Raw genomic sequence first — 17004 nt, 5'->3', positions numbered from 1 at the left:
ATGTGCTAAATTAGAAACATATGGCCTATGATATTAAGGCAAAGTACAAAGGGTTTTGACTATTTCTTTAAGTGTATCATTTACCTTTGATGACTCGATTTTTTTTGTCTAAAAATGAGGTATCGGGATGCCTGGGTGGCTCAGTCGGTTAAGCGTCTACCTTCAGCTCAGGTCATGATCTCAGGGTCCTGGGATCGAGCCCCACATTGGACTCCCTGCTCAGCGGGGAGTCTGCTTCTCCCTCTCCTTGTGCCCCTCCCTGCTCATGCTCTCTTGCTCTCTCATATAAATAAATAAATAAATAAATAAATAAATAAATAAATAGGTATATATTAAAGAACGAACAGATGGTCACCAGAGGAGAGGTGGATCCAGGGATGGGTGAAATAGGTGATGGGGATCAAGAACACACTTATTATGATGAGCACTGAGTAATGTACAGAATTGATGAATCACTATATTGTACACCACAAACTAAGCACACAGTATGTTAACTATACTGGCATTAAAATTAAAAATAATAAAATTAAAATTAAAATGGGGTATACATGCCTTTCCCTCATTTACATGTGATAAAATTAAACAGTAATTATTCAGTTTGTAAATTAAAATGGCTTGAAGCACTACCCTCGCCTTCAAAAAATGAAGGACGGACAACTACCAAAAAAAATTTTACCTTCAAATTTTAAATAATTTATCTTCTCTATCCAAGAACATATAATAGACATTGAATTTTTTCGTTCAAGAAGTCCATTAATTTTTTCAGACCCTAGAAAATGATTTGAAAAAAGGATTTTTTTAAATAAAAAAGTCAATGCAGGAAAGAAGAAATTAGGAAAATATTCTGTCTCAGTGACAATATAATTACAGCACCCTACGAAGCAGTTGGCAGAGTAACATGATTTTTATTGAATATCAGAGTATAGATAGACCTTAAAATGCAATTTGAACATGCATGATGTTAAAGTCGTTAGGGATATCAAGGAGCCAATTGTTTGGAAAGCCTTAGAAAACACCTTTCCTACCCCTACACTTACACCTACAGGGGACACCATGGCCAGCAGGACCTGTGCAGTCAGCCCTCCCTCCCTCATTACATCTCTGCCTCCCTGAATCATACCAGTTCACCCCCAACCACCTCAGGGCTTTGGCACCTGCTGTCACTTCCTCAATTTTCCACATGACTCTCTCCCTCTCATCATTCCACTGCTGATTCAAATGTTACCTCCATAAAGCAGTCTTCTCTGAATATCCTAAGTAGCTGACTCCCTCTAGCCCTTCCCACCCTGACAGAGTCACTCACCGACACCTTGCTCCTATTTCTTCATAGCATTTACAATTATCTGACATATTTTATTTGGTTTATTTGTTTATCCCAAGCCTCCCCTCTAGGCTAAAATATAAGCTCCACAAAAGCCAGGGCACTGTCTATCTTGTTTATAGCTCTATCTCTAGTAACTAGAACAGGGTTCATCACAAAGTAAGTGCCCCATAAATATCTGTTGAGTGAAAAAAAAAAAATTATATAGATAGTGGCTCTGATGGTCTGCTAGGTTAAATCGTGCTCCCTATAAACTCTTCTGAAAAAAATCGATACCTTTATGGTTTATCCCTAATAAGTTATTTAAACCACAAGCATCATCCTATACTTAGTATAATCTCAACAGACCAAACGTGACACAAATAATTATAGGGGCTGAATTGCGTTAACTCAAATATTATTTATACTTAATCTGCAAATATGACAAAGTAACAAAAATATTTGGAAAGGACTAAGCTGCTACATATAGGTGTGCATAACAGGTAGTATCTCAGATCACAAATATAATTCTTAATACTTCATTAAAACATTTCTATTGGTATTAGTCTACTGAGAGACGGATTCTAATTACAAGAAAACTAAATATTAAAAATAATATTTTTATTTAAAAATTTAAAAATTAAAATTAAAAGAAGAGTGACCCAGACATTCTCCTGGTGAGTTCCTCAGAATTTATTAGCATATGAGAATGTATTTTTCCAGATATTGTCCCACTCTCCATGGGAACAGACTAAAGTACGTCTTCTTAGATCTATAAAAGCTAAATTCCTTAGACTAAAGACTATTAAACTGCCATGTCCCCTTAAATCTGCATCTTGCATCTTAGACTTAGGTCTCTAGTCCCTATTTTTCAGATCCAGTTCCTTCCTACCCAGCCCAGTTTTGAAGACATAGTTGTGAAAATATAGCTGGTCTTATTTTGGATGTTTATTCCCCAGCCCCAGCCCTCCAGCAAATGGCTATTCTCTCCCCTTTAGTGCCCAAGACAGGATGCTAAAGGTAAGATACCCAGTTAAAAGCAAATCAGAAGGTGAATCTCCTCTATTGCTTCCATCACTTAAACAGGGTTCATGTACTTCTAATCCCACTCTAAGGACCCAGTACAAATGAAAAGGAAAGGCACTGGAAAATAAGCAGCATTAGATTCCTTCTTCAGTTCATTTAAGAAAAAGGAAGTGTTCATCTTTAATTCAAATATTCCAGTTTAGAAGTAAAAGGTAGTAACTTCACATATTATACAGGTATGACAACCAACTTCTTAATTCAGTATGGAGTTCCAAGAAAATTACTAGAGTTCGGGGCACCTGGGTGGCTCAGTTGGTTGAGCGACTGCCTTCGGCTCAGGTCAGGATCCTGGAGTCCTAGGATCGAGTCCCGTGTCGGGCTCCCTGCTCAACGGGGAGTCTGCTTCTCCCTCTGACCCTCCCCTCTCTCATGCTCTCTCTCTCAAATAAAATCTTAAAAAGAAAAGAAAATTATTAGAGTTCAAGCTGTCAAAAGACTCATTATAAAAGAAACAATTTCAAAAAAAAAAAAAAAAGAAAGAAAGAAACATAATTTCTTCCTACCCCATGCTGTCACTTGACCTGGCACTGAAGCACTCTTCTGTTTCTGTAAATGCATCAGATGTGGCTAAACAACATTTTTTAAGCACTTAAGTTGTTTCCTGCTCATGCAGTGATACATTCAATCACTTGCCAAAAGGTTGGTTCAGGGAAGAATAAAAAAAATAACTAAACAAAGGATTTTAATAATCCTGAAGAAACAAACCTCCAATGTAATGGTCATTAATAAAAATATTCAAGCAATCATTAAAGCAGAACTGCCACCATAAACTGAATAGACTATGGTGAATTACTAAGAATCATAAAATTCTTAAGTATCTTGTAGGATGCATGTCCTCCATTTAGGAATTAAAACTCGGAAAGAAATATTCTGAAAGGAACAGTCTGTTCCTCTGAGTGTCAGAACTCTTAAGTTGTTTTATTTATTTTTTTATTTTATTTTTTTTAAAGATTTTATTTATTTATTCATGAGAGAGACAGAGAGAGACAGAGAGGCAGAGGGAGAAGCAGGCTCCCAAGGAGCAGGGAGCCCGATGCGGGACTCGATCCCAGGACGCTGGGATCATGACCTGAGCCAAAGGCAGACGCTTAACCATCTGAGCCACCCAGGTGCCCTCTAAGTTGTTTTAATAGAAAGCCACAAAAAATATTTTTTATGGTAGAAGCTGAATAATATGCTTGCATTTTCTATCAAGCTCCAGCTTTTGAACTAAGCTCAGTGTGATCAATCAGAGGAAGACCTTGTTTGATGTTCTTAGCTCCCCTCCCCCAAATATGCCAGTTCCTACAGTCCTTGGAATCCCTGCCCTTGGAGCTCCATGACTTCAAGCTTCTTCTCTCACCTCTCTACCATTACCCAAGCTATTCAGTTCAAGAAATAAGTACTGAAATATTCTGTGTGCCAGGTCCCCAAGAAGTCCTGTGCTTTTAGAGCTCAGAAAGGCAAAGTCGTCGGTGTTGAGGCTACAGCTCAAGTCCTTGAAAATCTCTTGGGAAGCCAGACATGAAATGGTCTTTTCTCCCACCAAGGATGTCTCCCTTGGCCTTTCTTCTCTCCCTAAAAGTTCTATGATCCCAGAAGATGATTAGGTACAGGAAAAAGTCAGTATGTCTGAGTGTGCATGTAGGCAGCTGACAGGAGAGATTTCTACCAACGTTCATTGTCACCTCCTGTATTAGGGTTCTCTAGAGAAACAGAACCAATAGGATATGAAAAGAGATTTTGAGGAATTGGCTCATGTGGTTATGGAAGCTGAGAAGTGCCACAATCTACTCTCTGTAAGCCTAACAACCAGTGATACAATTCAGGCTAAATCCAAAGGCCTGAGAACAAGGGAGTTGGTGAGGTAAATCCCCATCCAAGGGCAGAGAAAGAGGAGATGAGATGCTTCTGTTCAGGCAATGAGGCAGGAAAAAAGGGGCAAATTCCTCCTCCTCCTGCCTTTTTTTTCTATTCAGTCCCCAAAAGTTTGGCCGATGCCCATCCACCGGAGTCACCGAATCAAATGCTCATCTCACCTGGAGCCCCTCACACACCCAGAAACAACACTGAGTCTGGACACCCCATAGCCCACTTACACTGACATATAAAATTAACCATCACACCTCCTAAGGGAATCCTTCCAGAATCCTCCAGAGAATTACTCCTTCCTTTGAGCTCTCAGAACATTTTGTTCATAGTTCTTTGAAAGGCTTGAGCCAGGTGCACTGCTGTCTCCTAGTAAGCTCTGATCTCTCCATATTCATCCCTGCATTCCTATCCTTATCACAGTACCTGTCACAGTAAATACTGAAAAAATGTTGCTGGACATGAAGAAGTTAGAGAATAGTGTTTTCTGCCTGTCATCCAGGGGCTCCAAGTCATGCAAAGGAGATGAAGCACGCACAGAGAAAACTAATATATGACAGAAAGTAATGTGTCATAAGAGAAAAGTACAAATTCTTCTGCCAGTTTGAGGTCTTCAGTATGATCAGCTGCAAGGAGCAGGGAGGCGCATCTCTCTCCTGTGGGTGTGTCCTTGACCAGTTCTGTGACCCTTTCCCGTGAGAGGGATCAGAAATTAGTCTTGTTGCGGGACGCCTGTGTGGCTCAGTGGTTAAGCATCTGCCTTCGGCTCAGGTCATGATCCCAGGGTCCTGGGATCGAGCCCCGCATCGGGCTCCCTGCTCAGCAGGAAGCCTGCTTCTCCCTCTCCCACTCCCCCTGCTTGTGTTCCCTCTCTCACTGTCTCTCTGTCAAATAAATAAATAAAATCTTAAAAAAAAAAAAAAGAAACTAGTCTTGTTGCTCCCAGGGTGGTACTAGAAGGGCCAATATAAATTCAAAATAAGAGTCTTAATCACTATCTCAAAGAGACATCTGCACTCCCATGATCATTGCAGCATTGTTCACAAGAGTCAAGATATGGGGACCAAAAAAAAAAGAATGAATAGAAAAACAGATTGGGGGGGTGGAGCAAGATGGCGGAGGAGTAGGAGACCTGGATTTCGTCTCCTCTCAGGAATTCAGCTGGATAGGGATCAAACCATTCTGAACACCTACAAACTCAAGAGGAGATCGAAGAAAAGAAGAGCAACAACTTTCTCATCAGAAAAGCGACCCCTGGGGTGCCTGGGTGGCTCAGTCGTTAAGCATTAAGCGTCTGCCTTCGGCTCAGGTCATGATCCCAGGGTCCTGGGATCGAGCCCCACATCGGGCTCCCTGCTGAGCGGGGAGCCTGCTTCTCCTTCTCCCTCTGTCTACCACTCTGCCTACTTGTGCTCTCTGTCAAATAAATAAATAAAATCTTAAAAAAAAAAAGAAAAGAAAAGAAAAGCGACCACTGTCTGGAAGGTAGGACGTGCAGAGAAGTGAATCCGAGGCGATATTCGGGAGGATAGACGGCGGGGGAGGGGCCTCCGTCGGCCGCTTCTGGCAAGTGATAGAACCACGGAGCACAAAATCGGAACTTTTAAAAGTCTGCTCCGCCGAGGGACGTCACTCTGGTGGCTAAGCGGGGGGTGGAACCCTCCGGGACAGTGTGGTCTCAGGACCCTCGGGGTCACAGAGAGACCGGGGGTGCCTGAGTGTGGCAGAGCTCCCAGGTACCAGAGCAGGAAAGCCGGCTGCAGAGGCAGAGCCCAGGCGCGGGCTCTCAGCTCGGGGTGGCCATAAACCGTGATCCGCGGCACAGTCGGGCCCCTGCTCCTCCAGCAGGGACCCAACAAGTGGAAGATCCGGGGAGACTCACCTTCCTCCCCCGGGAGGAGCCGCGCAGGAGTGCACCGCAGGGATCTGCTGGGTTTAGAGACTCCACCGGGGTCGGGTGCCAGAGACAGAAACGTGCGGTCACAGGCCGGGTGAGCACGGAGTGCGGCCGGAGACCAGGGAGACGGGAGTGACTGACAGCTTTTCTCTGGGAGCTCACTGAGGAGCGGGGCCCTAAGTTCTCGGCTCCTCCGGGGTGGAGATTGGGAGGCCGCCATTTTCACTCTCCGCCTCCAAAGCTGTACAGAAAGCTCGCAGGGAACAAAAGCTCCAGAGAGCAAACCTGAGCAGATTACTTAGCCGGGAGGGGGCAAGGGCGGGGCAATTCCGCCTCCGGCAAAGACATTTGGGAACCACGGCAACAGGCCCCTCCCCAGAAGATCAGCGAGAACAGCCAGCCAAGACCAAGTTTACCGATCAATGAGAACGGCAGAACTCCAGCGCTAGGGGAATACTGCACATAGAATTCATGGCTTTTTTACCATGATTCTTTAGTCTTTCAAAGTTAATTTTTTTTTAACTGTTTTTTTTTAATTTTTTTTTTCCCTTTTTCAACCAACATCTTATCAATCCTTTTTAAAAAACATTTTTATTTTTCATTTTTAGAGTCATATTCTATCCCTTCATAGTAGTTACCTGTATTTTTGGCATATATATATAAGTTGTTCTCTCTTTAAAATTTTGAGATCGTTTCTTCTAACAGATTAAAATATACCCTAAATCTCTAGTATATGGTTTTTTCTACTCCCCTGCCTGATCACATTCTCTTTTTTTTTTTTAAATCCTTTTTTTTCAAACAACTTCTTATCAATTCCTTTTATAAAATTTTTTTATAATTTCCATCTTTACAGTCATATTCTATCCCTTCATCATATCAACCCTTATTTTTGTACATATATAAGTTTTTCTTTAAAATTTTGGGAGGCACTTTCTTCTAACAGACCAAAATACACCCGAAATCTAGTGTGTGGCACTGATCTATATACCAGCCTGATCATATTTGATCACATTCTGGGTTTTTTGTTGTTGTTGTTTTGTTTTGTTTGTTTTTGTTTGTTTTTATCTTTATCTTTTTCTTTTTCTTCTTTTTCTTTTTTCTCTCTTTCCGTTTCTTTTTCCACTGCTTCAGGTCTTTTCTGATTTGTTTAGAGTATATTTTCTGGGGATTGTTACTCTGCTAGCATTTTGTTCTCTCATTAATCTTTTCTCCTCTGCACAAAATGACAAGACGGAAAAAATCACCTCAACAAAAAGAACAAGAGGGGGACGCCTGGGTGGCTCAGTTGGTTAAGCGACTGCCTTCGGCTCGGGTCATGACCCTGGAGTCCCGGGATCGAGTCCCACATCGGGCTCTCTGCTCAGCAGGGAGTCTGCTTCTCCCTCTGACCCTCCCACCCTCATGCTCTATCTCATTCTCTCAAATAAATAAATAAAATCTTTAAAAAAAAAAAAAAGAACAAGAGGTAGTACCAACTGCCAGGGACCTACTCAATACGGACATTAGTACGATGTCAGATCTAGAGTTCAGAATCATCACTTTAAAGATACTAGCTGGGCTTGAAAAAAATATGGAAGTTATTAGAGAAACCCTTTCTGGAGAAGTAAAAGAACTAAAATCTAACCAAGTAGAAATCAAAAAGGCTATTAATGAGGTGCAATCAAAAATGGGGGCGCTAACTGCTAGGATAAATGAGGCAGAAGAGAGAATCAGTAATATAGAAGACCAAATGATGGAAAATAAAGAAGCTGAGAAAAAGAGAGATAAAGAACTACTGGATCACGAGGGCAGAATTCGAGAGATAAGCAATACCATAAGACGAAACAACATTAGAATAATTGGGATCCCAGAAGAAGAAGAAAGAGAGAGAGGGGCAGAAGGTATAATGGAGCAAATTATAGTAGAGAACTTCCCTAATTTGGGGAAGGAAACAGGCATGAAAATCCAGAAAGCACAGAGAACCCCTCTCAAAATCAATAAAAATAGGTCAACACCCCGACATCTAATAGTAAAACTTACGAGTCTCATAGACAAAGAGAAAATCCTGAAAGCAGCTCGGGAGAAGAGATATGTAACCTACAATGGTAGAAACATTAGATTGGCAACAGACCTATCCACAGAGACCTGGCAGGCCAGAAAGGACTGGCAGGATATATTCAGAGCACTAAATGAGAAAAATATGCAGCCAAGAATACTATATCCAGCTAGACTGTCATTGAAAATTGAAGGAGAGATAAAAAGCTACCAGGACAAACAAAAACTAAAGGAATTTGCAAACACAAAACCAGCCCTACAAGAAATACTGAAAGGGGTCCTCTAAGCAAAGAGAGAGCCTAAAAGCAACATAGACCAGAAAGGAACACAGACAATATACAGTCCAGTCACCTTACAGGCAATACAATGGCACTAAATTCCTATCTTTCAATAGTTACCCTGAATGTAAATGGGCTAAATGCCCCAATCAAAAGACACAGGCTATCAGACTGGATTAAAAACAAGACCCATCGATATGCTGTCTGCAAGAGACTCATTATAGACCCAAAGACACCCCCAGATTGAAAGTGAGGGGGTGGAAAACAATTTACCATGCTAATGGACACCAAAAGAAAACTGGGGTGGCAATCCTTATATCAGACAAATTAGATTTTTTTTTTTAAAGATTTTATTTATTTGACAGAGAGAGACACAGCAAGAGAGGGGAACAGAAGCAGGGGGAGTGGGAGAGGGAGAAGGCTTCCCGCCAAGCAGGGAGCCCGATGCGGGGCTCGATCCCAGGACCCTGGGATCATGACCTGAGCCGAAGGCAGATGCTTAACGACTGAGCCACCCAGGCACCACCAGACAAATTAGATTTTAAACCAAAGACTGTAATAAGAGATGAGGAAGGACATTATATCCTACTTAAAGGGTCTATCCAACAAGAAGATCTAACAATTGTAAATATCTATGCCCCTAACATTGGAGCAGCCAACTATATAAGGCAATTAATAACAAAAGCAAAGAAACACATCGACAACAATACAGTAATAGTGGGGGACTTTAACACCCTCCTCACTGAAATGGACAGATCATCTAAGCAAAAGATCAACAAGGAAATAAAGACTTTAAATGACACACTGGACCAAATGGACTACACAGACATATTCAGAACATTCCATCCCAAAGCAACGGAATACACATTCTTCCTAGTCCCCAGAACATTCTCCAGGATAGATCACATCCTAGGTCATAAATCAGGTCTCAACCGGTACCAAAAGATTGGGATCGTTCCTTGCCTATTTTCAGACCACAATGCTTTGAAACTAGAACTCAATCACAAGAGGAAAGTCGGAAAGAACTCAAATACATGGAGGCTAAAGAGCATCCTACTAAACAATGAATGGGTCAACCAGGAAATTAAAGAAGAATTTAAAAAATACATGGAAACCAATGAAAATGAAAACACAACTATTCAAAATCTTTGGGATGCAGCAAAGGCAGTCCTAAGAGGAAAGTATATAGCAATACAAGCCTTTCTCAAGAAACAAGAAAGGTCTCAAGTACACAACCTAACCCTACACCTAAAGGAGCTGGAGAAAGAACAGCAAATAAAGCCTAAACCCAGCAGGAGAAGAGAAATCATAAAGATCAGAGCAGAAATCAATGAAATAGAAACTAAAAGAACAGTAGAACAGATCAACGAAACTAGGAGATGGTTCTTTGAAAGAATTACCAAGATTGATAAACCCCTGACCAGACTTATCAAAAAGAGAAGAGAAATGACCCAAAACAACAAAATCATGAATCAAAGAGGAGAGATCACAACCAACACCAAAGAAATACAAACAATTATAAGAACATATTATAAGCAACTCTATGCCAGCAAATCAGATAACCTGGAAGAAATGGATCCATTCCTAGAGATGTATCAACTACCAAAACTGAACCAGGAAGAAGTAGATAACCTGAACAGACCTATAACCACTAAGGAAATTGAAGCAGTCATCAAAAATCTCCCAAAAAACAAAAGCCCAGGGCCAGATGGCTTCCCAGGGGAATTCTACCAAACATTTCAAGAAGAATTAATACCTATTGTTCTGAAACTGTTCCAAAAAATAGAAATGGAAGTAAAACTTCCAAACTCATTTTATGAGGCCAGCATTACCTTGATCCCCAAACCAGACAAAGACCCCATCAAAAAGGAGAATTACAGACCAATATCCCTGATGAACATGGATGCAAAAATTCTCACCAAAATACTAGCCAATAGGATCCAACAGTACATTAAAAGGATTATTCACCACGACCAAGTAGGATTTATCCCTGGGCTGCAAGGTTGGTTCAACATCCACAAATCAATCATTGTGATACAATACATTAACAAAAGAAAGAACAAGAATCATATGATCCTCTCAATAGATGCAGAAAAAGCTTTGACAAAGTACAGCATCCTTTCTTGATCAAAACTCTTCAGAGTATAGGCATAGAGGGTACATACCTCAATATCATAAAAGCCATCTATGAAAAACCTACAGCGAATATCATTCTCAATGGGGAAAAACTGAGAGCTTCCCCCCTAAGGTCAGGAACGCGGCAGGGATGTCCACTATCACCACTGCTATTCAACATAGTATTGGAAGTCCTAGCCACAGCAATCAGACAACAAAAAGAAATAAAAGGCATCCAAATTGGCAAAGAAGAAGTCAAACTCTCACTCTTTGCAGATGATATGATACTTTATGTGGAAAACCCAAAAGACTCCACCCCAAAACTGCTAGAACTCATACAGGAGTTCAGTAAAGTGGCAGGATATAAAATCAGTGCACAGAAATCAGTGGCATTCCTATACACAAACAACAAGACAGAAGAAAGACAAATTAAGGAGTCGATCCCATTTACAATTGCACCCAAAACGATAAGATACCTAGGAATAAATCTAACCAAAGAGACAAAGGATCTTTACTCAGAAAACTATAAAATACTCATGAAAGAAATTGAGGAAGACACAAAGAAATGGAAAAACGTTCCATGCTCATGGATTGGAAGAACAAATATTGTGAAGATGTCAATGCTACCTAGAGCAATCTACATATTCAATGCAATCCCCATCAAAATACCATCCACTTTTTTCAAAGAAATGGAACAAATAATCCTAAAATTTGTATGGAACCAGAAAAGACCCTGAAGAGCCAGAAGAATGTTGAAAAAGAAAAGCAAAGCTGGCGGCATCACAATTCCGGACTTCCAGCTCTATTACAAAGCTGTCATCATCAAGACAGCATGGTACTGGCACAAAAACAGACACATAGATCAATGGAACAGAATAGAGAGCCCAGAAATGGACCCTCAACTCTATGGCCAACTAATCTTTGACAAAGCAGGAAAGAATGTCCCATGGAAAAAAGACAGTCTCTTCAACAAATGGTGTTGGGAAAATTGGACAGCCACATGCAGAAGAATGAAACTGGACCATTTCTTTACACCACACACAAAAATAGATTCCAAATGGTTGAAAGACCTCAATGTGAGACAGGAGTCCATCAAAATCCTAAAGGAGAACACAGGTAGCAACCTCTTTGACCTCAGCTGAAGCAACTTCTTCCTAGAAACATCGCCAAAGGCAAGGGAAGCAAGGGCAAAAATGAACTATTGGGACTTCATCAAGATAAAAAGCTTTTGCACAGCAAAGGATACAGTCAACAAAACCAAAAGACAACCGACAGAATGGGAGAAGATATTTGCAAATGACATATCAGATAAAGGGCTAGTATCCAAAATCTATAAGGAACTCATCAAACTCAACACCCAAAGAACAAAGAATCCAATCAAGAAATGGGCAGAAGACATGAACAGACATTTTTCCAAAGAAGACATCCAAATGGCCAACAGACACATGAAAAAGTGCTCAATATCACTCGGCATCAGGGAAATCCAAATCAAAACTTCAATGAGATACCACCTCACACCAGTCAGAATAGCTAAAATTAACAAGTCAGGAAACGACAGATGTTGGTGGGGATGCGGAGAAAGGGGAACCCTCCTACACTGTTGGTGGGAATGCAAGCTGGTGCAGCCACTCTGGAAAACAGTACAGAGGTTCCTCAAAAAGTTGAAAATAGAGCTACCATATGATCCAGCAATTGCACTACTGGGTATTTACCCCAAAGATACAAAAGTAGGGATCCGAAGGGGTACGTGCACCCCGATGTTTATAGCAGCAATGTCCACAATAGCCAAACTGTGGAAAGAGCCAAGATGTCCATCAACAGATGAATGGATAAAGAAGATGTGGTATATATATACAATGGAATATTATGCAGCCATAAAAAGGAATGAGATCTTGCCATTTGCAACAACGTGGATGGGACTGGAGGGTATTATGTTGAGCGAAATAAGTCAAACAGAGAAAGACATGTATCATATGATCTCACTGATATGAGGAATTCTTAATCTCAGGAAACAAACTGAGGGTTGCTGGAGTGGGGGGTGGGGTGGGAGGGATGGGGTGACTGGGTGATAGACACTGGGGAGGGTATGTGCTCTAGTAAGCGCTGTGAATTGTGCAAGACTGTTGAATCTCAGATCTGTACCTCTGAAACAAATAATGCAATATATGTTAAGAAAAAAAAAAAGAAGAAGAAGAAGGTAGCAGGAGGGGAAGATGAAGCGGGGGAAATCGGAGGGGTAGACGAACCATGAGAGACAATGGACTCTGAAAAACAAACTGAGGGTTCTAGAGGGGAGGGGGGTGGGAGGATGGGTTAGCCTGGTGGTGGGTATTGAGGAGGGCACATTCTGCATGGAGAACTGGGTGTTATGCACAAACAATGAATCATGGAACATTACATCTAAAACTAATGATGTAATGTATGGGGATTAACATAAGAATAAAAAAATTTTAAATAAATAAAATGTAAAAAAAAAAAAAAACAGATTGGTAGTTGCCAGGGGTTGAGAAGAAGAGGTTATGGGGATTATTGTTTAACGGATGTAGTTTTAGGTTTTGCAAGATGAAAAGAATTCTGGAGATGGATGGTGGTGATGGTTAAAACAACAATATGAATGTACTTGAAATCACTAACCTGGACCCTTAAAAATAGTTAAAATAGTTATGTGAATTTTAAAACAATAAAAAATTAACATACTGATGCATAAACTACTGGTAAGGAAAATTATTTTAGAGTGAAGAATGTCTGAATGTGTATCTATAACAGAACGATGAATGAGAGGATCACTCTTCTATATATTAAACTTTAAAAATCTTGGAATTGTGGGGCGCCTGGGTGGTTCAGTTGGTTGAACTTTCGCCTTCGGCTCAGGTCATGATCCCAGAGTCCCAGGATCAGAGCTCCGCATGGGGGGGGGGGGGGTCCCTGCTCAGCAGGGAGTCTGCTTCTCCCTCTCCTTCTGCCTCTCCCCCTTGTTTGTGCTCTCTCTAATAAATAAAATCTTAAAAAAAAAAAAATCTTGGAGTTGTTTTTTTTTTTTTTTAAAGAAGAAAATAAGGGAAGAGACATTGTCCCTTCACATCCCTTTTTTCCTTATTTACTTTGGGAAACTTGTAATTTTAAGTTCTTTCTCTGGTCTCTTTGAAATATACGTAAATCATTTTAAAAGCCAAATAAGCCTCTTGCTGGCCTCAAGACCCAGGAAGGTATTTCTCAAGGACCTGTCTCTCTGAAATGTAAACATCAAGGAAGATAGGCTCTTATCCCCCCACAGACACTGGGAGACAGGGCACTCACATTGGTGGGAGCCTTGCACCGAGTGGCAAAACTACCTCCAGGCATAAAGATAGGAGAAGTTTGTTTCTCCTCTGGATAAAGCCAATTAGCTAACACACAGTGTCACCCCGACTTCCCAGGCAAATACAGGAGGAGCTATGCTTGAAAAGTGGTATTAGCAAGTGCTCATGAAGATTAGTCATGGTTCATCTGGAGAACAGGGATATCACAATTGGTGTCTTCTTGGCTATACAGAAGAGTGGGATTTCTCTGTCTTTTCAGTCTCTTAGATGGCCTGTGATGCACTTTACAGTCTGGCTTAATCATTTTTCAATAATAAAGCTGTTTTCTTCCTCTTCTACCTTTTCTAAGATGTTTCTATCTCCACAACAGTACCCTGCATCAACTCTGGGCACTGAAATGCCCAATATATTGCGGCCTTTCTCTGGTTCCCAGCAAACTTGTCCATTTGACTGGTATTCCTCCTTGGTTTCTTTAGTCATAAAATAATGAAATCTTGTAATTTGAAAGGAATTGACTCAACTAAGAGAATTCTGTGACTACTGTATGAATGTCCCTATGTGGCATTCCACCAAAAAAGGAAAAAGAAAAAAAAAAGTCCAGCTTTTATTTAAGGTCTAGGGAAGGGGACGATTTCTCCAAGGTAGGAATAAAGGAAGATAGCATCGCAAGTAGAAGACGCAGCATGAGCAAAGGACACAGGAGGAAAAACTGAGTGTTTGGAGAACACTGAGAAATCCAATCACATAAAAATGTCAAGGGTGTGTGGGTGCTTGGAAGACAGAACCAGAAATGGAAGTTAGGACAATAGTGCCGATATCTGAATGCCCGGAAAAAGATTTAAAATATTCAAGAAGACTATTAAAATACAACCCAGCTTGTCTCCAAAGGGAGCAGTATATGACTTAGTGAGGATCTGTCATGAAAACTATGAACGAGTATGTTCAGTGCTCACTTCCTTTAGAGTTCTGTAAAAATGAGCTTCCTGATTCCAGACAAAATCTCCAGACACTAGAAGGAAAGACAACTTTTCCTTGCTCCTAGGACTTGGTCTTTTATCTGTCGACAATTATCTGTTTTATCTCCATAATCATTAACAGCAGTTTGGGATGTTGGTATTAAAATGGCATCACTGTTTAAAAACATCATTTCTTCATTCTCAACTCCCCATCTTCTGGGCTAGAAGCAACCACTATTCTCACTTTTTTTATGCTGTCTCTCAGTGGCTAAGGCCAGTGGGTCTAGTTTTTCTTTGACCTTCCTTCTCATTTTCAGGGAGGTGTCCTGCCTATTTAAAGATGATTTGTTGAAACCAAATGAGCAATCACCACCGAAATGTAAGAACCCACAGAATGTCCTCTTTCATTTGCAAAATCTGCCTTCAAAGAGAGATGCTTTCTGAAAGTGGCTCTTATTTAAGTATGGCAAATATACCTGTTTGTTTTCCAAGTAACATAAATCTCTCACTGGCCTGAGGTAATAGTGATGGATCTTCAAAAAGCTGGACATAGTGAGGAATGGACAGGAAAATAACCATTCGTATTTACAAGTCCTACTTCTTTTGATGGGTATATTAAAAGCCTAAGGATTGAGGATGGGGGGGTGCTGAATTTTAACTCTTTCCCATGACTTCATTAAAAGAATTTTCATTTCAACAGATGCTTCTATAATCAGAGCTGAGATCTAATTTATTTTTGGAAAACAGAGAAAATGAAAATGTTATGAATAGTCTTATTTCAGGCAATCAAAGAGAGTGGAACAAGAAATCTAGTATTTGATTTGTTTTTCACAAGCTTGGTTCAAAGAACATGTGCTTATATCATGGATCCTTCTGTAGAGGGTTCTCCCTTGGAAATTTTATTAAGAACTAAGTCCATTGATCTGCAGTTTGGTAAACTTGAGATTTTTGAAGGGCAGCCAAAGTTTCACTTAGTTTTTCAACCCCTCCCTCTCTCCCGCCTCATCACCCCCATCTTCCCTCCCTCTCTCTTTCACCTGAGAACATCCATCTTGTTCCTAGAGAACTTAAGATACATTTTCATATTCAAGACATCATTGTGCTAAAACTTGCAGACAAAAGCCAGCCAGCCTTACTGAGGCACTGAGCTCCTTTTAAAGAAATATTTCATTTACTTTCTTAATGAACATGTCTGTCTTTAGTGGAAGAAATGCCTAAAAATACAAGTGCTACTTTCCATGAGAATTTACAAGTTTTAAATCTGGCCAGGGTTCAGGTCTTAGACATTAATACACACATGATTCACTCAAGATTTAAAATAATTATTATTTTTAAAAATCCACCTAGCAATTAATCAATTGGAAAAATTAATCAACTGGAAAATTTTTCCAACATCATCTTGGTTAATTCAGAATCGTTTCCAAGTGTTAGTGCTTCTGAGACATTTCAGATTAGATCATGAAATTTTTCATGAAATAGCATATAAATGAAAGAATAGGTATAAAGTAGTCAGCACAGGGCCTTGCACAGGGCTCAACAAACAACAGCTGGTAATTTAGTAGCACAATAGTGGTAGTAATAGTACCAGTCACACACCCTCTCTGGCCCCAGTGGCTCATTTCACAGATGAGGTCCAGAGAAATTCAATGATCTGCCCAAGGTTACAAAGTCAGCCAGTAGCAGAGCTGAAATTGGAATGCAGGCCCCCTGATAAGTCTAATATTGTTTCCCCAGTACTTGAGGGAAATGAATTTTTCAATTATAATAAGCTATTTTGTCATATAAAATATCCTTAGAAAGACTAAGCTTTTATTTCTATCCTCAGGTAGCAAGTCTTCTCAGTTTCTCTCCTGTACAACTTACAATTTTAGAATGTGATGGCCTTTTTCTCAGCCCTCACCTTCCTTTGACCTCTGTTATATTTAACACCATCACCTACACCATCCTTTGGCCTAAGGACACCACTCTAAACCAACTCCTATTTCTCTATTTATTCCTTCTGTTTACTTGCTCCCTCCTTCCTCATATACCTGATGTATGGGAATTTCCAAAGTTGAGCCCTTCAGTCTCTGTACTGTCTCCTTCAGACAGCACACATATTCCCAATCACTCTCTCTCTCTGCAAATAACTCCAAAACATTTATCTTCAGCCCTTAATGTCTTTCTTGAAATCTAGCAGCAAATTTCCAGT

Source organism: Mirounga angustirostris, unplaced genomic scaffold (assembly GCF_029215605.1).
Source record: "Mirounga angustirostris isolate CCGP_5_RB_7025 unplaced genomic scaffold, mMirAng1.0.hap1 SCAF_5, whole genome shotgun sequence".
Lineage (NCBI taxonomy): Eukaryota > Metazoa > Chordata > Mammalia > Carnivora > Phocidae > Mirounga > Mirounga angustirostris.
Note: the sequence above shows the minus strand (reverse complement) of the source record.